The sequence below is a fragment of the Dermochelys coriacea genome, chromosome 13 (genome assembly GCF_009764565.3).
Source record: "Dermochelys coriacea isolate rDerCor1 chromosome 13, rDerCor1.pri.v4, whole genome shotgun sequence".
Classification (NCBI taxonomy): Eukaryota; Metazoa; Chordata; order Testudines; family Dermochelyidae; genus Dermochelys; species Dermochelys coriacea.
In genome coordinates, this window is record NC_050080.1 from 8,640,582 (window position 1) to 8,664,949 (window position 24,368).

The 24,368-nt window shown below is 43.3% G+C and overlaps 1 long non-coding RNA gene across 1 annotated transcript; it reads right to left on the reverse strand.

Annotated features, from left to right (window-relative positions):
* Positions 1–3,214: 3,214 nt before the first annotated feature.
* On the reverse strand, positions 3,215–19,050 carry LOC119842029. The gene is made up of 3 exons (XR_006275366.1): positions 17,374–19,050; positions 5,651–5,771; positions 3,215–3,355 (listed from the first exon to the last, which is right to left on the reverse strand). It is a non-coding gene; the product is annotated as an uncharacterized LOC119842029 (long non-coding RNA).
* Positions 19,051–24,368: the final 5,318 nt, after the last annotated feature.

The window sequence follows — 24,368 nt, forward strand, 5'->3', positions numbered from 1 at the left end:
TAGAGGCAGTCTAACATCTTGTTCAGTTACTAATGAGCTATAAAGTACTTTATCATCCCCATGAGTCCAACATCCTCCTTTCCAGATACAGAACAGAAATATTTATTGAATATTTCTGCCTTTTCTGCATTATTAACAAGTTTACTATCTCAATCTAGTAATGGGCCTACCCCATTGCCAAGATGTCTTTGATTCCTAATATACTTAAACTCCTTATTGTCTTTAGCTCTGCTAGCTACCGATTTTTCCCTGATCTCTTCAGCTTCCTTTATCAGTATTTTGTTCTTCACAAATTCTAATTTATTTTGATTGCTATTTCCACCTTTTTCTATTTATTATATACTTTTTTTTATTTTGAATTTCTGCCTTCCCTTCCTCTCTGAACCACAATGGACTTTTAGCTAAAGTTGTCCTCTTTTTTTATGTGGAATTATGACTTTTTGACCACCTCAAACTTTTCCTAAAGAACTCCCAATTTGCATTCCCATTTTTCTGTCTACATTTTTTCTCCTAATCAGTTTCACTTATAATTTTCTTCATCTTGGGGAAATTAGCACTTTAGAAGCACCAAGTATATTTACTGCTGGTTGGGATTGTCTTCTGTTTGCCCATATTGCATCTAATGAGGTCATGATCAATGATCTTGGGGCAACCAGTGACTTCCAGTCCAATGATTAACTCATCTTTATTCATCACAATGAGGTCCAAAATAGAGTTACCTTGTGTTGGGTGCACTACTTTTTGTGTTAGAAAATTATCTAGAATTTTTAGAAATTCTAATGATAATAATTCTACAGGCTGGTTTTTTAAAAAAAAATCTCAAGAAAAGTTTTCATTGTTAAATTTTACAGGATTTTTTTCATGAGAGCAGGTAGAAAAATAGACAGGAAATATGGGTGTGAGCAAAAATCCCAGATTCAGACTCTTTCTTACTTGAAGTTTGGATCCAGATCTGAAGTTTGGTGCATACACCAATTATTCTTCCTCAGTTAGTTTCTGTGTTACAGCTGACTGCATTTACTTTTAGCCCAAAGAGGAAGTTTGGAACAGAAGAAAAAGAAAAACCTTCATTGATATTCACAATGATGTCTCACAAATCCAGCATTATTTTTGTCTAAGTGAGTTGCTTTTAGAAAATGTGAGAACACAAGTTATTAGGTAGAAGAATGGCTGTCAGAAGTGAAGAAACAACTCTTTGGAGAGGGGGTATTACTGTATTAGTTAAACTATCAGGAGCCAGTTAGATTGCCGTGTGTGTATCTGGTGACTGAAAAGTGAAATTGACTGAGCCAGGTCATAGGAAAATGTAATTTGGAATCTTAGCTACATTAAATGCAGAATTAAATCTCTAGTAATCAAGGCAGGTAGATTGATTTTGCAGTTGACAAATAAGTAACAGCTTCCTTTATACTGACACTGAATGAACAATCAAATCCTCTTTGTCCTCCATTTTCAAGCCAGCTAAAACTTCCCCCTGCACCTGAATGCCCCAATAAAATCCCATGATCCCCTAAACTCTATTTTAGAAAATGCATTCAACATTAATTAAGCTACTGTCACCAGGCTTTACAAGGATATCATAACCCTAGTGTCCACATGGCTGGATTCAAAGCAAAAATATTTCCTCAAGTTTCAGGTACAAATACACCATCATTCCAGGCAGCATCACTGTCCCAACTTTAAAAGCTGAGACAGGAGAATGCCTTGCCAATTGGCTGTTCGCTAGGGGTATCCAGGAGCGAAAAGCCTAAACAAAGGTGTGTTTTACAACACTGTCTGAATGTGGCCAGCTTCAGGTTTAGAAATATTCTTAGTGGGAGCTAATTCAACAGGGTGGGGGGAGATTAGATTTATTTTTTTAAATCAAACAAAGCCAGATTTTTTTCTCACCTCAGCCTCCATGGTGGCATAACACACATACATTTATCACACATACAGTTCTGGAAGCTTGTTTTGAAAGTATATGCTTCTCATTTACAGATAGTAGGGATTCTTCCTGGATGATGGAGGTCGAGATTTTGGCTTAAAGCATGTTGTTTACGTGAAAGTGATTAATGTTTGATGATACACAATTCACAGCAAGCCACTAATTGACCACAATGTGATTCAGTTTCAGGCCTGCATTCTCTGAATTAAAACATCATTAAACAAAATAAAAGATTTGGAAAGCAAACGCCTTAGTGACCAACCTCCCACTACGGAGAAGGCTGGAGCTTAGGTTGCAGACAGCAGCATTTTCAATGCTCTTACAGCTACATTGTGCTTGTGTGATAGCAACGAACCAACGCAGGCCTTTACCTGGACCTAGAGGAAACAGCACCATGGGCTACTACTGCACTCTGTACACAACTACTCAGCCTGGGGACGGACTGTCAAAACTAATTTTTCAAGTAAATGGTCTCTAGTTGGGAAAATCAGTGACTGATGAAGAAGTAACTCCACAATGCAGTCAGTGAGGATTTCCAGCAACGGGGAGACAAGTCAGAGATTGCTCCATTGAGGGAAACCCCTTCGCCCCTCTCCCCCCGAAAATAAATACTTCGTAAACAGCTAGAGCTAGATCCAGCACAGCTTAAGGATGCACAACCCATGAGGGGCCAAGGCTTATGCCACCTGTCCTTTCCATCTTCAGGTTTCTGGGCTGGTCCAGGGGCCAGTGCAGTCCCCAGCATAAGTGGAGCATTTGTCAAATATGTGACAGCTTCCCATTGCCACCAATGTGCTTCACTGCAGGTCAGAAAAGCTGGAATACAACATAGTCTGGCTGCTCCCATTCCTATCCTTAGATGCCCCCAGCTGGTGACTGCATGGGGATGGTGCAGGGCTATCGATACCTGCCTTGTGCCACTCCATATGCGAGGCGTTATTCCCCAGGGACCAGTCAAGCCAAGTCTGAGACCTCTTTACTGTGAGATCACAGTACTCAGATGTTATTTACCTGTGACTCTTCCTTTAAGATTTAGTGGATCACTCTTGTAGTTTGTCTGACAGACACTAATACTGTTTGTTCAAACTGCCGATTAAACTACTGTTCTGATCTAGTCTAGGTTCTTATCTCTTAGGCTCATCTCCACGGGATCTGTATTTCCACGTTTTGACAAGGTGCCTGGACACCTGCACTGAGAAATCAAGCCTGACTTTTTTAGTTACATAAACAACACATGTATTTAAGCACGTATCAGTCACACAGTATAATGTAGAACTGAAAGCAGTAAGTAGAATCCATTTAATTTTTATAGACAAGAGACTCAAGGCCAGCTTGCCCTCAATTGGATGCCATAGGCAGAGCACATTAGCTGATGAAGTTTTCTATGCCAGTCTCAGACAGGGACAGGACTATTTCAGTCAGCTTCTCCTGAGGAATAAATCATTAATGGACAATCACAAGCAGACCCCAGAGTGGGAGTTCCAGTCTAGGCTAATTGAAATCTAGATATTCCCCTACATGTTATTTTAGTGGTTGTTGTAAAGAGAACTGACACCATCAGGCTTTGAAGGTGATCAGAGATCAAAGCTTGCAGAAAGACTTTGTTTGCTATGTGTTTACCGGATCTGAACTTTACTGGCATGAGTTGTCTTTTCATGTGACCGACTGACTGCATATACAGACGTACAACAGCAGAGCTGTAACAAAAGGCAAATGAGATATGGCAGATGCTTAGGTAGCACCTGATCAGCAAGGTTAGGAGAAAATAGGCCTTTTAGAGGAGAAATGAGCCAAGACACAGAATCCAGATCTGGATTTCTAGACTCCACGTGTTGAGATATTTGGGGTGGCAGAAGGTTTGTGTGTAATTACTAGCAATCAGTGACTTCACTTTCCTCTCAGGTAAAAGGTAAATAGAACTTGTGTCAGATTTCTCTTTGTGGTGTCTGGTTCAGTTCATTGAATGTTTGACCTTGAAAGGGGGAAATACCCAATATGTGATGCTGCAGTTTTATTATATTATATATTTAGGGCTCTCAAGCAATTTTAAAAAATAATCGCGATTAGTCACACTGTTAAACAAGAATAGAATACAATTTATTTAAATATTTTTGGATATTTTCTACATGTTCAAATATATCGATTTCAGTTACAACACAGAACACAAAATATAAAGTGCTCACTTTATTTTTCATTACAAATATTTGCACTGTAAAAAAGAAATTGTATATTTCAATTCACCTAATACAAGTACTGTAGTTAGTTGAACTTACAAATGTAGAATTATGTACTACAAAAAAACTGCATTCAAAAATAAAACAATGGAAAACTTTAGAACCTACAAGTCCATTCAGTCCCATTTCAGCCAATCGCTCAGACAAACAAGTTTGGTTACAATCTGAAGAAGATAATGCTGCCCACTTCTTGTTTACAATGTCACCTGAAAGTGAGAACAGGCATTCGCATGGCACTGTTGTAGCCGGCATCGCAAGATATTTATGTGCCAGATGCGCTAAAGATTCATATATCCCTTCATGCTTCAACCACCATTCCAGAAGACATGAGTCCATGCTGATGACGGGTTTTGCTCGATAACAATCCAAAGCAGAGCAGACTGACGTATGTTCATTTTCATCATCTGAGTCAGATGCCACCACAGAAAGCTGATTTTCTTTTTTGGTGGTTCGGGTTCTGTAGTTTCTGCATTGGAATGTTCCGCTTTTAAGACATCTGAAAGCATGCTCCACACCTCATCCCTCTCAGATTTTGGAAGTCACTTCAGATTCTTAAACCTTGGATCGAGTGCTGTATCTAGCCTTAGAAATCTCACATTGGTACCTTCTGTGTGTTTTGTCAAATCTTCTGTGAAAGTGTTCTTAAAACAAATATGTGCTGGGTCATCATCTAAGATGGCTATAACATGAAATATATGGAAGGTAAAACAGAACAGGAGACATACAATTCTCCCCCCAAGGAGTTCAGTCACAAATTTAACACATTTTTTTTAAACGAGCATTATCAGCCTGGAAGCATGTCCTCTGGAATGGTGGCCAAAGCATGCATATGAATGTTTAGCATATCTGGCATGTAAATACTTTGCAATGCCAGCTACAAAAGTGCCGTGCGAACTCTCTTCTCACTTTCAGATCACATTGTAAATAAGAAGCAGTCAGCAGTATCTCCTATAAATGTAAACAAACATGTTTGTCTTAGCAATTGGCTGAACAAGCAGGACTGAGTGGACTTGTAGGCTCTAAAGTTTTACATTGTTTTGTTTTTGAGTGCAGTTATGTAACAAAAAATCTAATTTGTAAGTTACACTTTCACAAAAGAGATTGCACTACTACTTGTATGAGGTTAATTGAAAAATCTATTTTGTTTATCATTTTTACAGTGCAAATATTTATAATAAAAATAGTATAAAGTGAGCACTGTACACTTTGTATTCTGTGTTGTAATAGAAATATTTGAAAATGTAGAAGACACCATTTATTTAAATACTTTTGGCTATTCTATTCTTTTTTTAATCGCGCGATTCATTTTTTTTTAATCGCTTCACCGCCCTTTTATTTATTTTTATATAAATACACACACACACACACACACACACACACACACACACACATATATATATACATACATACACGCACACACACACACGACAGCTGCAAACTTTGTTGAAATAACTCTGGACCAGCTTTCCCATTCTTGATTCTCAAATACCTTTCCATCCAGGGCTTGAGTCTCAAATACTCCGTTAGGTGATTTTCTGCACTGGAGTTCAAGTGTATGCGTCAATTTCTTCCGAGAGCAGTTTCCTTTCTGCCTGCTATGTGCCCCCAGGCTGCAAGAACAAGGCATATGAAAGACAGCAAAGTTCTTATACACTCAAAGAAAAATTCTGGCAGGCAGGTTTATCCAGCTTGCTGTTGTGTTATACAGGTCAGACCAGACTTCTGAGGTTGGTTTTTATGAACTGTGTACTTTCCTTAGCAAACATCTCATCATGTCAGACATTCATCAAGCTGCCATATGATCCACCACAGGTTCTTAAGCTCTGATAACTTCAATACAAAGTACTTTTACGATTCCCACTTCAATGCACATTTCTCTTCCTGTCACTCCACTGCCTTAAAGATCTGCCATGCAGGACAAGCACCGATACCCAGCTCTGGAATAAAGAGATGAAATAATTGCAGTGTGGATTTCAGTGTTTCTCACATGGCTTAAAGGAATGTGTTAAATCACAGGTGGGCCTGAGTGACAGAATTCATAGCTGGGCCTGTGCCTTCTCAGAGCTTGGGGGAATTTGGTTCTGTGCATTACAGAGATAAGGGACAGCAGTAAAGATTGGGTCTGGAGACAATCTGAACTTTTTCAGCTCTGGGGGGTTTGGGTTCAGCCTATTAAGAGCAGAAGAGGCCATTTGTAAAATCCCAAAGTGGGCTCAAACAGCCCCAGAGCCCACGGCTGCTCACATCCAAGATCTTGGGTCAGGCCCTGAACCAAGTGTCCCTTATAATAGGTCTGCTCTCTACAGGTGTCACCTTATTTTGAGGGCCTTATGCGTTTCCTGAATTTGTCATAATTGATTGCAGTGGAAGGAGAAGGATGGATAGATTGGACTCCAGTGGCTACTGGGTGCGGAGTACCTGAACCTCCAATTTACAGCATTGGGCCCTATATCCTGCAGTCCTCTTCTCTGCTACCTTCTGCTGATCTGATGTAAAAGCATTAGTGAAACTATTGGTGTCAGGACAGGGCAAACGTCATCGCAGATTACATGTTCAGTTTTTCCAACAAGAATAGAGATTATCTCCCACCCCCACCCTCAACAGCAGCCTTCTAAGATTGCACCTGTTCCTGCTGCCCCCGGGAGGGCTTTCCTCTCTTTTTGTAAGTGCTGCCATTATTTCATGTAAAAGCACTTACCTGAAAACAGTAACATCACCACCTGGGTAATTTTATAACAATCCAGGTCTTAAATTATTAAAAAGTGATACTCAGTAGCACAGCTAGAGTTAAGGATGGGCTATTATTCTCATGACAAGAGACTAGTTTTAGGGCTTATCAAACTTTGCCTCAAATTTTTGCTACAGGTAAAAGTGGAGCTTGTTTGTTCTTTTGCCTTGAATGTTGTAACTAGTCAAACAGCAGTTTGCACTCCCATTGCTGGAAGGAAAGAAAAAGTCGCAAGAAGGAAGCTTCCCCCTGACTTGTGATACTATACTGGCATCAGGATAATTGCTTGCCTAATGTGTTTGCTCTGAGACCAAAAGGAAGTGATGCAACCACTCATTTCCTCTGATGACAGCCTCTGGCTGGGAACTAAACAGTCTGAGAGCAGTTGTACAGCTCTGTGGTCTAGAGGGCTCAGGAAAGTTCTCCAAATTTGCAGATGAAACAGTATTGTTTATTCCCATTATTAATTTTCTTCTTCCGTTTTTCTTGATGTGTGTGGAAGGGGGTGAAGTAAGGGGGTGTTAATGTGATATTTTGATGTTTTATGTTGTCTTTTCTGGTGTGATACATATAGGTGATTTAAAGTATCAAAAACAAACACAAATTGAATAAGATCAGCCACAATAGGAAAGCATGAGGAGCAGCATTTCACAGGGGAGTAACTGTGCCCTGACAGTCAGATCCCACTATCTGGGACTTCTCCAGCCCAGAGAAGTTGCCAAGAGTGTTGCCAAGAGGGCTTGGAGTTTTGGCTGTTTGAGGCTGCCAGGCAGCCCCAAGATGGCATGATATGCCCCAAGGGCTGCTCAGCTTATGCCAGAGGGCAGTCAGGCCCATATCATCCAAGCCCAGAATTCAGGACATGCCAAGGTAGGATAATGTCACCCCCCCGCCCCCCAATCTATACAACATGGAACAAATATCTGCAGGAGCATGAGGAAGTCAGGAATATGCCATATTTGCCCAGAACAAATGTTTCACAGAAAGGCTTTTACCTGCCACAATAACCCTAGGCCAGGGAGGCCCTACCAGCCTCAATCTTAGGCCTTGGCAGAGGAATCGTATTGGCTGTAGTCCAAACACTTGACCTCAAAACCCTCCTACCCCTACCCTAACAACAAACTTTAGAGCCCCACCAACCTGAATACTAGGCCAGGAAGCGTCACCAGCTGCAATCATAGAATATCAGAGTTGGAAGAAGGGACCTCTGGAGGTCATCTAGTCCAACCCCCTCCTCAAAACAGAGAATATCAGAGTTGGGAGAAGGGACCTCTAGAGGTCATCTAGTCCAACCCCCTCCTCAAAACAGGACCAATCCCCAATTTTTGGCCCAGATCCTTAAATGGCCCCCTCAAGGACTGAACTCACAACCCTGAGTTTAGCAGGCCAGTGCTCAAACCACTGAGCTATCTCTCCCCTCTTCCCAATGCTGAGCCAAGAAGCCGTCCAGGTCCCAACCCTAACCAAGGTCAGATTTATCTGCCTGTTCCCATGTCCCCATCTGTCAACATGAAGAAAACAACAAACATTGCTAAGATAAAACTGATATTTGAACCGCTCTGCATAAGAGCTAAGTACTGTTCCTATGCAGCTGAATACCACAGATTTTGTTTCTGTATGATTTCATATAACGCTTTGTACTAGCCCTGGTTCCCCTCTTCTGCCCCCCACTCTCCCACAGTCCTTGAACTATTCGACCAAAGGTGGACCTTAATTTCCTTATTTCTATAATTGTCCTTCCCCTGATGTCATCAGCCTGCAATTGTGCTTGAAATATAAAGATTAAGGAGAACGGAAATGCAATTTCTTTTAAAAAATGTCTTCATTTTCAACCAGCAGCAACAAAAATTACGAGAAGATCAAAGGGAAAGGACACTGTACTTGGGAACAACTTAAAAAGAAAATTGACAGTTGATGCACTATTCCACAATGTAAAATATTGCTGTACCATCCCCCCATCTGTACCAGGGTAATGGTGGATAATATTAGTCTAGCAAAACCTAGCTGAATGTCTGGGTAAAGTTAGATCTAAGGCTTTCACAAACAGCCCCCCAATGCATGTAATTGATCTTAGATCTAAAGCATTTATTGAAAAATAAACTATGCTTTTTAAATCTAATCAGCTATTAAGGATTCTGGTCTCCTCAATCCATAAGTTCTTAGCATTTTTTTTAAGGCGAGGTAAATAAACAAAGTTTCCATTATAACTTGCTTAATAATTATTCTGGACACACTGACAAAATCCTAGATGTGAAGCAAAGCAAAGCAGAATTTTGTTATTTTGCTGTGGCTGTTCTTTAACGCCAGTATATCACAATCTGATGCACAACACTAAGTTCATTCACATAATCAAGATATTGTCCATTATCTGGACATAGCTGCGATATACGTGTGCTGCAGAGATCAGCCCACTTCAAAGTGGTACCTAAGGACTTCCTTTATCCTTTACCTGCTTTTATGTACCTGTTCCTTTTCTGTTACAGATGCAGAAGTGATTCTATCTGCTGAGCAGCAATGGAGAGTACCCATCTATGGGGTTTACTGGCATCAAGATTTCACTTGTTCAGAATGGTAGCAAAAAGCAAAATACCATGAAACTAGAATACCAAGACTAGGACAGTGCAGCTCACACATAGGCATAAATCAGTTCATTGCAGTTCTTTTATTTCTGTTGGATTCTCTGAGGACAAGGTGTCCAGCTCCTAGACAGCCTGTGAAGTCTACAAGCTTCATTTTATTTTCATGGTATTTCCAATACCACAGAGTGCATTTAAGGCTCACAAGAGCAAAGGATTTATAGTCCCATCTTGGGCCTGACAGACGAGGAGGGCCTAGGGGAAGTCTCTCTCTCTCTGCCAAAGCACATCTCCAGCACAAATTGCTGACCTATCCCGGTCCTGGGCCCCTCCTCAACCCATAAGGTTACTCAGGCCAAACAGAGCAGCATTTTTGTGCTATTCAGTCCTGTGGTCTAGGATGAGTCTATCTCCTTCATGTCACTTGTGACACAAGCACAGCTTGGGGCTCCAGCAGGTGGTGGGAGACTTGGGGAGTTCAATCTCTGGTCGTCTGCTGGATCCAGTGAAGAATCTCTGCACCTGGTCATCCACAGCTGAACTACATTTAAGAGGAGTGGAACTGGCAGCCAACCTAAGCATTAGAGCAAGGTTGTTTATCCTGCCTAAGAGGTGTGTACCTTGGAGGCTGGCTCTGGGGAGGAGCTTTGGGCAGAGTGGCAGATCCAGACTGGCCTAGGCACTGCTGTATATTTTGCAGTGTTTTGAAAAGTGCTCCCTCCCCACAAGGTCCTCGAGGCACAGTGGAGCTGGCATAGTGCCATCCCCGAATGAGCCCTGCTGCTGTTTTGGATGCTGGTGGCAGAACTTTGGGACTGCCTGCTCTTGCATCTCCCTATCTGCCAAGGGGAAGAGGGGGCAGCAGAGTCCGGGGTAACACAAAGCAGTGGGAAAGATACCCTTAGTGGCAGCTAGGAATGCTGCTGCTTTAGGAGATTCTCCAGTTGGTATAAAGGTAATGTAGCCAGTGTGATGCCACTCACAGTTGGCACACCCAAACACTCTGATAATGGCCCCACTCTCACCTGTGCCAGGGAAGCTGATATGGCCCCCATTTGCCGTTTGAAAAGCTGATGTTAAAAGCTATCACTCCCTTGGTTGCTATAGTGAACAGTGCCCAGCTGGACCCAAGACTCCATGCAACTACAGGTCTGAATCTCAGCAGGATCAGCTCAGTTTAATGTGCAGGGCTTTTTTTAGATGACGCCTTTACATCAGAGATTCTGAGTTGCTAATGTTCATATGCAGTAAGCATGGGACTTCTTAGAAGAGAAGGGTTTCTCCATGTCCTTGTCCCCCCACACCCCCACCCCAAAAAACAAACCTCCCCCCACCCCCACCCCCGAGTGTTGTGCGGACATTCACAATTGTGAATGTCCATTTGACCATACAATTACTGTAGCTGTACATTCCATACTTACAAGGTAAGGTAACTCCCTTCTCTTCATGTGCCAATATATATTTATGCCTGTATCTGCAATTTTCACTCCATGCATCTGAAGGGGGTTTTTTACCCACAAAAGCTTATGCCCAAATAAATCTGTTAGTCTTTAAGATGCCACCGGACTCCTCGTTGTTTTTGTGGATATAGACTAACACGGCTACCCCTCTGAAACATTTAAGTGTTACAAATTAAATATTTTCCCCAACTCCGTGCTAATTCAATGCACAACGGCAGATAATTACAGCTGAGCAATTACAAGCACAATCCTCTCTCTCTCTGTTGTTCCCTATCCTCTTTTTTCAACTGCAAGAGGCTTGCCGCAAGTCTCTGACATGGGGTGACCCTAAGAGTAAACACAATGAAAAATGCCACCGAAGAGACGCTTCAAGCATGTCCCATGAAACCTTTATCAAAGAAACAATGCCATAAGCACCAGACCATGAGGAAGTTTCATATTCACTGCAGAGGCTTCTGAATGACTGCAGTGCTACAGCAGGGTCAAGGGAGGTCAGTTAATCTAGTTAACGCTATTCAAATTAATTTCATTTTTTTTAAATCTCCCTCATGCTGCTTGAATGAAAATGGAATATTCCGTCTTCTTTCAAATAGAGTCAATGACTGGATGAACTTTTTCAAATTCTTGCCTTTCCACATGGCAACTATGGCTTCTGTTGAACTAAACTTCTGCACCAGTTTCATTCTTTTTCACGTTCTGCCTTAGCCTTTGGAGTAGACTGCATTAGGACTGTCAAACACAGCTGTGATATTTGACTCTGGGGTGCCAGCATTTCAAGGGTGCAAGAAGCAATCCCTATATCGATAAAGGGATCACAAAGCATTTTGTAAATCTCCGTTGAAAAGTGCTACTGAAAGAGCCAGTGGGTTACCTGCTCCGTTGATCATAGGAATAGAATCAGAATCTCCTCTGTTCTTATTCCACTAAATCACAAGGTGGACTTGAACCAAGTTTTCCAAAAGTGGCCACTGATTTTTGGGCCTTATCTTTAGACATCTTGGGTCTGATTTGCAGAAATGCTAAGCACTCAGAATGCCAGTGGAAGTCAATGGGAGCTCTGCACCTGTGAAAGTTAGGCCAAACATGTTGGATAACCAAAAGCTGAGGCACTCAAAAATCAGTAGACACTGTTGGAAGTGTTGACTCTAACCTGTGTCTGCACCTCCCCCCACAGCAAAACTAATGATGCCCACCTCAAAAGCATGCTCTCAGAATTATACAGTTTAGATCCAATTTTCAATAAAATATGCACTTTTACACAGCTAATTTGGATATGCAAATTCCCCTCAGCATAAGTGCATGCATGCACACCCTGACCTAGGTGTGCAAATTCCCCTGGTGTGCATGCACAAGGCAAATGCGTGCAAAGGGATGAGCACACTTTCGTATGTGAAAACCTGCTCCTGACTTTTAGGGTGTGCACTTTGGAATGGTTAGAGTGCAGTAAAACAGCAAAGCAATATATTAAGTGTTAAAAAATATTTCATAGATTATTACAGCTCCGTGTCCTCAACCTGTCTGCATACACAAGAAGGAGCTGAAATCGCCTGTCTTGGGCATTGGAAATATTAGCTCTTCAAAGTTCTCTCCATAATTCATTACTAGCAACCACAATTATAGATGTTATTTCAAATAACCACTCGGAACAGATCCCTCTGCCTCCATGATCCGTTGTTTGTAGAGTGACAGCTTGTAAATCGATTCAGACAATTCAGCTTGTATCTGAACAAACAAAATTAGTCTTGATGCTCTGCATTTCCTATTATGTTACACTGTGGTGTGGGACAATGGTGAACATGGTACAACACAGAGTGGGGAAAATGTCATCTAATATCACAGATAGAGGCCTTCTAAAGAAGCCATATGCTTTATCAACTTAAAAATTATACCAAAGCAAAGGGAAATTTAAAAGAGGAGGAGTCAAGAGAGGAGGATATTTACAGCTGACATTTGAAATCAAAGGCAAAATTCATAGATGCTCTGCATGGTGACAAAAGCTACACAGCGGTAAGTGGGTGGAGAAGATAAAGCTGCAGCAGGAATACATAAAGTTTATTGTCTGAAAGTAGCCTTCTAACCCCCTGGTAGCTGCTTTTCCTGTTACAACCCCCATCCTTTTCACATCAGCAGCATGTGGATCATCCACAAGCCAAGATGTAACTCATATCATTTGCATAACGGCTAAATTTTACCTAGAGAATTCATATGAAAATGTGAATTACAAGGAGACTTTTCCAGGTAATAAGAGCAGAAAGGAGAAGTGGCAAGACTCTGTGGAGACACCAAGAGGCAGCAGGTGCTAGATCCTGCACCCACTGAAGTCAATAGCAAAGCTCTCATTGACCTCAGTGGCATAGGATCTGGACCTAGATAAGCAGAGAGAGCAAGGCAGGCAGTGAAGAAGGTTATGAGGCCGGCTGGAGTAGGTCAGTGCAGGGCTTTAGAAGCCAAGGAGGGCAGCTGGTTCCCTGCATTGTATTATGTGATAGGCAGGAACTGACAAAACTTCATTTAGCTAGAGACATACACATGCTGCATTCAGAAGGTTTGTTTGCTCTTTCATCTCCTCTTACACTCTTGGTAGTAGTCTCCTTCTAGAGCTCTCCAGCCATCATTGTTAGAATGGGATGAATTCAGGGGGAGGGAAGTATGTCATTTGAGGTCACCAACCTTTGACTTGTCCTGCTTTCACTTAGGCCTATTCACGACCAATGTCTTCGCACTCAGTCCCATGTCCTACAGCACTGGGGCACACGCCTATGGCAAGGAGCATGGCATGGGCATTAAAGCTTCCATAGGTAGTAACCCAAGTATTCTGTCCCTCCTGGAGATCCAGCAATTCTGTCCTACAACAGCCTTTCATGTCTCAGTCTTCTAGAGAGCCACCAAAGCTTGTCTTGGGAAAGGGGAAGCAGCAGCCTGCTGGTCTCATCACTACCTTCTAGCCTACTCCCCCATTCATGTACAGCCTGCTCATGGCAGGGTCATTCCCGTGCCAGGGAAGAATGGCTGAGGTTTTTTTGCAAGCCATATTTCCCTTTTATTATTCCCTCACAAAAAGGTTTTTAGCCATCTGTGAAGTATTGCATGTGATCTGGAGACCAGAGCAAGCCTGCTTCCCACCCCATAGAGCCACTCTGGGTGTGCTTCCCAGGTTTGGCTCAGAACCCTCAGCAGCCACCATTTGCTATTGTTTATCTTCTTAATGACATGTTTCACATGGCAGTACTCTAAGGGCCACCCAGCAGACAGTGACTCCCTACCTCTCATCAGTTCTGCAGCAACAGCAAAACTCGCATTTTCATAATTGCCAAATGGGTCTTTGAAGGCTGCCCTGGAGCCATGAGATATTGATATCAAGCCAGAGAATTTGAAAGCAATCAAGAAGCAGGTCTTTGACTGATTCCAACCCAGGCTATTCTCGTCTATTTCCCAAGTGACTTATCAAGCCAAAGGAATTCTTTACCAGCCTGACACTGATCCAGCCTTCATTAGTTGATGCAGCCAATGTAAATTGTGCATCTGAGTTTTGTGTCTGTATAATATTAATTCCAAGCCTGCCCTTGTCTCATGTGTCCTGTGGAAGAAAGGAAAGAAGAACAAAAGAGACAAGTGGGGAATTACTTCCAACTCACCATTCACTACTAATAGGCAATGTTCCACACAGCGCTGTCAAAGCTGAGACATAAGTGAAATGACAAAATAAGTGGAACTTGTTTATCATGGCCACAATCTTTACAATAGGTGGCTGGCATCTCTGATGACTGACCTGTATCTGCTGGGGTGTTGGGATAGGATACTGCACATCCTCATTGTCTGCTGAGACTACAGGTAAGGATGATGACCCTCTTGCGTTTCAGCCAAAAGGAACCTTAAAGCTCTGTCCAGCCATTGGTAACCAAAGTAAAAACTGGGCCCAATCTTGTTTCCATTAGTTTCCCTTTAACTCAATGGCAGCAGGATCAGGCCCTATACTTATAATAACTGCTTTATCTGCCATGGGATAACTCCATACATTTTAATATTTGCATTTGCTGCCTTCACCTTGCCTACTGCATCAAATCATTGGGCCAGGGAGAAAGTGGCATGCAGACTGTGAGAGAGTCTCCTTTCCTTTTTAATGGAAGGGACAGGCTCCGCTGGAAAATGCCTTTGCTGTCCTAGGATGTGTGTGTCATTCAGTCCCTTCATCACACCACAGATTCAAACAGTCTCTTTTCAGACAGCAATGCTGCCCCATGACCGGTCATTCAGGGAAGAAAGAAAATAACAGGCCTACAGCTGCTTATCTCCAGACTACCCCCATCCTGGCCAAGAGAGAAGGACGTCAGCAGTCACTTCCAAACCCAGATCCCCAACATGACAGCATAGCATACTGTGGCCTGGCCAATGGGCTAGCAGATTAGTTACCAAAATGGAGGAAAACCGTGTGGGCTGGTTGAGAAACTGAATGTTTACAAAGCGGTTGGACTGACAGGTTACCAACCATAGCAAATGTCTTTTTAGGCCTTGTCCACAGCACTCAGATTTCAGCCACCAGCAAAGCTGCTCCAGAGCAAGCCTCTAGCATAGACTGAGTACCATGAATTTTACACCAGTGTAAGAATCAGCTGCCTCCTGAGCATCCTCTCGAAGCCAGAGGTCATGTGGCAACACCTTGCTTCTGTTTCCACCTAAGGGCTCCTTCTTGCACACAGGCTTCTCTCTGGGTTACCATCAGCCCAGCCTGGGGCTGGCTTAATAACAGCCTCTTTGTATCCTCTTTGTATTCACCCAATCCACCCAATCAGTTAATGAAATCTAGGCCAAGGGCGCAGCATGTCAGTGGAGCATTAACTCCAAGACAGATTATCAAAAGAGCTCAGTCTATGGGGCCCAGGAGTGTTAAAAATCTGGAGTGGGTGAGAGGGAAGGTAGAGTCCTTCTAGGAAGATCTGGTGGGGGGGGGGCGGGATTCTTAGTGTGAAAAACAATGCCATTGCATGCTAGCTGATGCTTCCGATAAACACACTTTTTACCTTCAGCGTGCATGTTATTTAAGAGCCAGGGAGCATCCAGAGAGGGAGCTGGCCCTCCTCTCCACCCCCACCCCCATGTGGTACTTCCCCCTCCCCCAGACAGGTGCACTCCAATCCAAACACAAGTAAATCAGAGTGACCTGTGCAGTGTCTAAAGAGAAAGAAATTTGGTTGCGCTTTACAGCAGCATCCCCTGCTGGCCGGCAGCGAGATAACAGAGCTATCATTACTTCATAGCAAGCAGGGGATGTGTTGTTCCCAGTGGAAGTAGGGCTTCTAGGAAGCCAGAAGAAAGCATCCATCAGCATGGACTAAAATATTCAGTAAATTGTGCTGGGTTTGCCTGCATTGAGCCAAGGTTTCCAACTGCCTGTCTGCATCTTGTCACCAGGTCCCTGTTATTTCCTCTCTCGCGTGCTTTTGTAGCTAGAAACCTGGTACGCTCTGTATTAGTCTCTGCCACCATGCAACAAACATCAAAGGAAAGTCTGAGTAGATGAGGAATCAAAGATCATGACACAGAGCAATAGCTAATAGAAAAGAATCCATTAGCCAGGCAGAGGCTCAATGAAATTAGTATCCATCTGCCTTTATTAGCTAGATCTAAAGCAGCTTTGTATGGTCATTAGCTGGTTGAGAAAGGCACTTGTTTAGAGAAGCTAGCAGGCAGGAAAATCCTTAGTTGGCCAGGATTTTTAAGCTAAATGGATTCAGACGACAGAAGAGAGCAAGGAGCTGTTCATGTTCTGTGCAGGGAAGGGAAAGTGAGTTGGTTACAGTCTCACACACACTACAAGCAGCTTTGCCCTCTGAGAAGAGATGCAAGGCATGAAGCCATGATCACAAAGAAAATCACTGAGAGGCGGAAGAGATATAGAATCCAATGGAATCAACAGGGATTGAAATAATAGATATTTGAATGCTACATAGGAGTGTTTTTTCTCATAGTAGAAATTTGCTTTGCCAAGGGACCATAAGCGCTCATTGACTGTCATTTTCCGAAGAGCCCATGTCAGCTGACTTGGGCTTGGGCTATGCCTGCAGGGCTGTAAAAGGGCAGTGTAGGTGTTCAGGCTCAAGCTGGAACCAGGGCTCTGGGAACCTCCCCTCGCAGAGTCCCAAAGCTCAAGCTACAGTCTGAACATCTACACTGCAATTTTATAGCCCCACAGCCCGAGCCCAAGTCAGCTGACATAGGCCAGCCAGCTGCTTCATTGCAGTGTAGACATAACAACAATCAATCAGGAAAGTCCTATTGAGTGGCATGGCAACTCTAAGCTCCTGCAGCTATTTGATAATTACATCAAGCAGCCTCTTTAGTGACTACCATCTTACCTGCATGCTGGTTCAGAAAACCCGTATCTAACCTCTGTAATTATAAGACATGTCTTATAAAAGATCCTCGGACTAAAGCCCACAGCACTACTCACCGGGCAGGGGTGGGTAGAAAGGCAGCTGTAACAGCAGCACCAGGGTTGTCCAGTGTCAGAGAGCACCCACAACCTCCATTTTCCTTCAGTTTGCATCCGCTGTCCTGCTAGAAAGGAGAGCTTGTTGGCATTTTGCCCTCCCCCTTGGAGGCAAAACAAATAATTCTTCAGCATTCCCCCAACTGCAACAGGCCTTTCCCCCCTCAGTCCAGGTGTTTCCACAGCACCTCCCTCATTGCACTAAAGGGACCGGTACCCTAAATTGTGGGCAGCAGTCTACTCTAAACCAGGATTACCCAAGCTTTATTCTCTCCTTTGGCTACTTCCTACAGTGCCTGTTACTAACCATGGCTTCTCTCCTGGCACCTGCCAGTACAACCGCTTCCCCAGGCTCCTTTGATAGCTCCCCTCTAGGCCCCCTTCCCAGGTCTGCTTTCCACACAGTTCTTTCTAGGCTCTGTCAGCAAGGAGACAGCACCGGTCAACCCCCAGACCATGGTTCCTATAAGGGCTTCCAGTAAACGGCTTCACCTTCTCCTGACAGCTCTTACCCCATGAGAACACGCTTCCTTTTATTCCCTGGCTAGCCTGCCTTTCAGTCACACTCTGTGAAAGGTTGGGAGGGACCCAAGCACAGCTCCCCAAGCACAGTTGGGGCTCTTGGGGACTCCAGTCTCATCTCGCCCTCCAACAGTAACATTAAGCCAGTTTAAGACTCTTAATTCAACCAGACTTGGGTTCTGTCAGCATCCAGCTCTAGGGGAACACAAGTTAACAGTGGGTGAAATCTGAAAGTCTATGCAGAGAGTTTAGCCTGTGAGCTGAGTAAGGACTTCAAGATTTAGACCAACGTGCCAGCACACAACTAGACGTCACCCATATGTCACATGCCCCTGTAGCAGCTTACCCCCAGAGTGGAATTTGAAAGGCAGATTATTGTCCATTCCTGAAATGGTTTCAGAACCCACACTCTCAGAGAGAATCCAAAATAGGGCTGGGTCTATGATGCATCAGTTAACCCCCTCCTGGCTGCAGTAAAGATCGTAGCCTATTCTTAGTGTAAATACTCGGCTCGAGGGTATAGCTAGAGCTAGCAGGGGGTTCAAACTCTCCCCCCGCAGCTAGGTAAGTTGTCAGAGATTCACTCACTGGGGGGGCAGTGACCATCTCATAGCTGGGCACAGCATAGCAGCCCCTCTGTCTGTCAGGCACAGCTCAGGCCACTCAGCCATCTTTTATTTCTTGGCCCTCAGCCCCCAAGGCAGGTTGCTTGCAGTCACACCCCTTCCAGGTAAACAGGAAAGGAAAACAAAAAGCCTAAAGTTCACTGCCCCTACACCAGGTCTTTGCTCTCAGTCCAGCCACAATAGTCCTTGCTTCTTTACTCTCAAGATTTGCACGCGCACACACACACACCCCGCAAGGGAAGGGGCAATAGGAAACCCAGACCCATGTTTCCCTCTAGGATCCAGCCCAAGGCCCTTGAACCAGATAGCTAGGGTCCATTTCTTACACTCCCTCACTGATTCCCTGGGCAGCTTCTGACTTTGGCCTGTTTGCAGGCACCTGTTGCAGAAGTCCATTCTCCAGTCCTCTCTCCCTAGAGGTTCAGTTCTCCATGCAGCTTTCTCAGCCCTTTTAGCAGAGAGTTTGCTCAGTTGGAATTATAGCCTTTTATCCAAACTGTGGTTAATCTGCCAGTTAGTCACAGCTGAGAAGGTAACTGGCTGGTCTAATAACCCCTTCCTGGTTGCCACAGTATGGGGTCTATATACTGGGTAGTTGGGAAACCATCTCCTGAGCGAGCGAGCTAGCTTTCTCACCTAGAGAGCTCTGCAATTCCTTTGGTGCTCCCTGCTGCTCTTTTATAGGAGGATCAAGTGATCCTTCCCAGGTGTGCCTGTTTTGTAAGTAGGGTTGGCTGGCCTCAGGCACTTCAAGGGATAAGTCACCCTGTTCAAATGTTCCCAGAAATGTACTGAATTGACAGCCCTGGAGACTTCAGTCCTTTGTTTATCTACAGAATAGGTGGCAATGCAGGCTTCTGTACACCACCCTGACTCTGCATCGCATTCCTGATCTGCAGAGACCACCTCTGTGTGTATGAAGAAAGGAGCTCTGTTTCAATGTTTATTCAATCCTTGCTCTTTCTGCTGTGACTGCCAGCAAGGATGGTAGATTTTGCAATGTAGCTAGCTGTCCATGAGGAACTGAATAGATTCTCATCAACTTGTTTCACATAGACCTCTAGATTGTTGGCATATTGCTCCTCTATTTCCATCTCAAATTCAACCTGTAGACCAAGTGCCTCATGATCCTCTCATATGGAATACACTGGGATAGATTAATAGAGTTGCACCACTATATGTGAGATGAGAATTTGGCCCACAGATTTGATTGGCAGCAATAAATTAATCTGAGTTAAATTTTTATATGTATAAGAGATACATGAGTAAATAAAGCAAATAATATGTTTAATTAGTTCAGGAAGTCCTTTAAATATTTTATGAGGCTACCGATGAGCTCTCTGCTCCGGGGCCTCTATGGTATCAGAACCAGCAGAAAGGTGGGGAGGTGACATTTGCAATATTTCTCCCATACGTACTTTCTACTGGTACTAAAGAAAACGTCCAATTACATATGTGGGAGTTAAACTGCAGCCCCCTAACTGTTGAGTAATGTTGGATTTTGTGAGCTTTGTTTTAAACATTGAGGGACAGATTCTGCTCCTTTTAGCAGTGTCAATTCTGAGTAACTCCACTGACATCAGTGAAGTTGCCCCATTCTTACATCAGCATGAGAGCAAAATCTTCTGAGCTCAGAATCTATTTAGTCCTGCTAAAACTCCCCTATTTAGCCTCTAACCCACATAGCTTAGCCTCACTTGGAGTACCAGAAATCTAAGCCCAGCTTTGCTTTTTTAAATGGATCCTAAGTGAAATAACTGGTTTAATTAGAAACTGTTTAAATAGAAATGGGAAGTTTGCTCCCTCAGCATGGTTACCTGAATCTGGCATCATTTTCAGCAGCAGGAAGTGGCCCCTATGCTTTGTTTTTCAGACCTTGCCTTCCCTTTTTGAAAACATTGTTGGGTTTAGCGGCTGACACAAAATCCTTCCAAATTGATGGCTACCCAGAGGATATTATTGTTACTGTTTTATGCTCTAAACTGTGTGTTTCAAAGTGCAGAGCTGATCTGGCCTTGACTAGTGCCAGGTTTAAATACTGTTCAGTATTTCCCCATTACAAACCATCTCACATCCTAGCACATCCTGTCCTGTGGAGTTTGTCTGCTCCAGAGATTTTGAACAGCATATTTTGCAGCATATTAGTAACAGCGCACTTTGTTCGCAAGAAACGTGACCCTACCTGAAGACAAGTTGATTTGTAATTTTAAAGATTTCGTTTCCAAAAGGCATGATCCCAAGCCCACTGACATCAAAGGAAAGATTCCCATTGGACTTCAATGGGCTTTAGATTGGGCCCAAACACAAACAATTTTTCTGTGCCAAATGGTACATTTCTTGACTTTTTTTTGTGTCCAGATTTTTCAGGTTACAGCCAAAACTAGGATCAGGTTTTTTTGGATCTTTGTGGCCTTCATCATCATTTTCTACAGCAACTCCCAACACCTCTACTTCTTCCAGTGTGGCTGCTCAGTGTATCTACTGCTGCTGTAGGAATCCTCCCAGTGGAATTCAGCTTGTACACACTAGTCTGTTGGGGATGGAGAAGTTTACGTGTCCTCAACTCTTTGCTTCTTCATAGCTGAGATCTCCCTAGCTGTCTCTTCTTCAAAACATAGTCACCATCACCTGATCCTTCTTCCCATGAAACTACCTGGCTGCTATGACACAGAGTTCTATAACTGCATGTCCTGAAATGTGCATGCTGGATTTCCAGGTACAATTACTGCAAGGATTCATAGAGCCGTGGTAATGACTTGTGAATGGTTTACATATACAGGCAGTTATGGAAATCTGGGCCAGGCTTTGGGCCACTTGGTGGTCAGCCTTGGGCCACAGAAAAAAGACTCTGAAAAGGAAGACAACAGCATGGGCTTGATCCCCCTGCATCTGAGGGTATGTAAAGGCCTTGCAAGTAATGGAAGACTCAAGCCTTGTGACATTTAATTCTAGACTTGGCAAAACACTAGGAAATAGGGTATAGTGATAAACTTGCAATAAGAGGGGATGGATGAATAATAATACCATATGCACTTACAGAAGAATTTCCATCTGTAGATCTCAAAGTGCTTTACAAAGAAAGCTAAGTAGCATTAGCTCCACTGCACACAAAAGAAACTGAGGCACAGAGCAGTGAAGTGACTTGCCTACGTTCAGTTCAGTGGCAGACCTGAGAATGGAACCCAGAGCTTCTGGGCCAATGCTGTATCCACTGGACCATACTGGACCATATTGCCAATGCTACACCTCTATGACTAAATCAGCAGGCCTCATTAGACAGTCAGTTTTGGTTTGAAAGTGTTAAAAATACCACTGATGTGCTAGGATAGGAGACCATGTCCCGGCCTGGGTATCTATATTCCTGATTAAGGCGTACATAGGTCATACCACTGTGTGGTGCTGCATGTTACATCTGCACCTCTGGGTAAGGTGCTGGTTGGATGCATACAAATAAGTGCAAGTCTTAGATTCACAACATGGGACATCATAATTTTGAAAACCCAACCCACAGAGAAGTTTGTTGTATTTGATGAAGGGCTGCTTTTGTCATTGCCATTTTTGTCAAGTGCTAACCTTACTGTATGGAGTACCTTGGAACTTGGCAAGGAAGAAACACATTCTGAAGCTAATAGAAGTTGTTCTGACACCTGGTTGAAGCAGAGAATGAAGCATTTCCAATGGCTGATTTCTTTGTGTTCCATCAATGTTTGGATTGTCATACTGTTTCCCTTACAATTTTTCAATCCTAATAAATCTTCAAAGCGCCGTGCTCAGCAGCCATCTTTTTAAAAGGGAGAGACATTCAAAAACAGGCATTTCTCTGGAAAAGGCTGTAACATAAAGGGAGATCTTCCTCTAGTATTTCCTCCTGTTGCATCCTATTCTCTGATGAAATATTTAAAAGACTCCTTTTCACACTTTGATTCTCTGTTTGTGCAGGAGCAGAAGCACAATGACCTGGCAAAGCCGCAACTATATGGTTCCTCTTAGCTTCTCATTCTGCTGTAGCTCTGGGGATGCTCGACCTATTCCAGTTATACATGCTTCTTAGATGGCCGCCAAGATGTCTGAATTTCTTAGAATGAAACAAATTCAGACAACGATGAAGGGCAAAATAGCTCGTTGTTTGAAAAAGGAAGAAAGAGAAATAAAAAAAGGATGATATTCATAAGTATGTGTGCAGGTGTAGTTTGAATTTCCACCACTAGCAAAAGAAGCACAAATGTTTTATTTTAACCATCTCTTGCTTTAAAGTTTACTTCACGCACATCCCAACTTCTCAGGAGACAGATAAGGGACAGTAAAACTACAGCTCACTGATTGCAAGGGGAACCCTTCTCTTTTGTTTTGAGCAGAGATGGCTCTGCTCTAAACAAAATGTGCTTTGTGGCTTACCGTCCATGTGGTTTACACTCAGGGCCCAATCCTGCACACCATTAATCACCTGAATAGTGTCAGAGCAGCAGGGTACTTTTCAAATGAGTAAGGGTTTGCAGGATCAGACTCATAGTTAGAGGCAGGGAAGACACTCATCAAGGAGAGTGACTCCAAGAACATTTTAATAGGCCTTTTAAAGTACTATTAATGCTAACACCCCTTGATGATTCTCGTGTACATTACATTGGTTTCAGGATGTTGAACAGAGCTCCAAGCACATCAGCAAGTGTTCACTGTATAAATGCAATTATTATTGGACCAAATCCCACTTCCTGTGCATAGCCCAAATAACAAGGCTATACACACAGGGGAGTTCTGCTGGGCAGTCCAGAATCTTGCCTTCCCCAAGCTATAGAGCTGCAGCAGAGTTGTACAGACATTGCTACTGCAGCCTCAGGGCTGCCACAGCCTCTAAAGCTACTGAACTGGCAGGACCATCCCTTCCCCTGCTCTATTGCACAGAAGGGAAAAGGTTGGCTGGTGGATCCACTTAGTCATGGACCCACTCTCCATACCCTACTCCTTTTCTATCAGCCAATGGCTCTGTGTGCTAGGGTGCATGGGCTCTCCCATGGAGCCCAGCTCTGTAGCAGGTAAGGGGGTTGCCCTCTCAGCAAAGACATCTGAGATCCTCCTCCCACACAACCGAACCACTGCATTTTCCCTATCTCTTTGGCAATCTATGTCTATGGAGGAGAGAGGGTTTCCACTGGTTATTATAATGATCACTGCCTTCACCATGCATTTTCTAGAGCACTGCTTCAACTTTAAATAATGGCAACAAGTCTCTCCCACTCTGAACTGGGGCACACTTTCACTAATTAAATGTGGCCCATTGTTTTGGTTTTGGCTACTCATAACTGCCAGATATTGAGTTTGATTGGCTGTGATCCCATGCTTGTTTGTAACAAGCCAAACACCATAAAACTGGAATCAGTTTTAAACTGGCAACAAAATTTAGTTCTATGGATATTTATCAACAGATGAATTTAGAGTGGTAGGCAGTGCTCAAATGAAGTCAATATCATGCCCCTTACTTCAAACACACTTCCTCCTGCTTAATAAATCAGCAAGCCAACGTGTGACCTCACTAATGAAAGGAATGCTGAAAGCTGTTCAGAGAGAACTGCTTTACTTTTACCTGCACTAATTTGGAGCAGCTGCCTTTTTTAGAGCCTTGTTCAGTTTATGTACTGCTCTGTGTTTCATTACTGCAGGAGTAGGAGGAGTTTCAATCTCTCTTTGAAGGTCTCTCGCATTTATCCATTCATGAAGGGGGAAAAGACACCATCACTAGAGGCTGGACTACACTACATTCGTCTACACATTTACTGCTATAACTGTGTAAGTTAAGTTTCAGAGTAGCAGCCG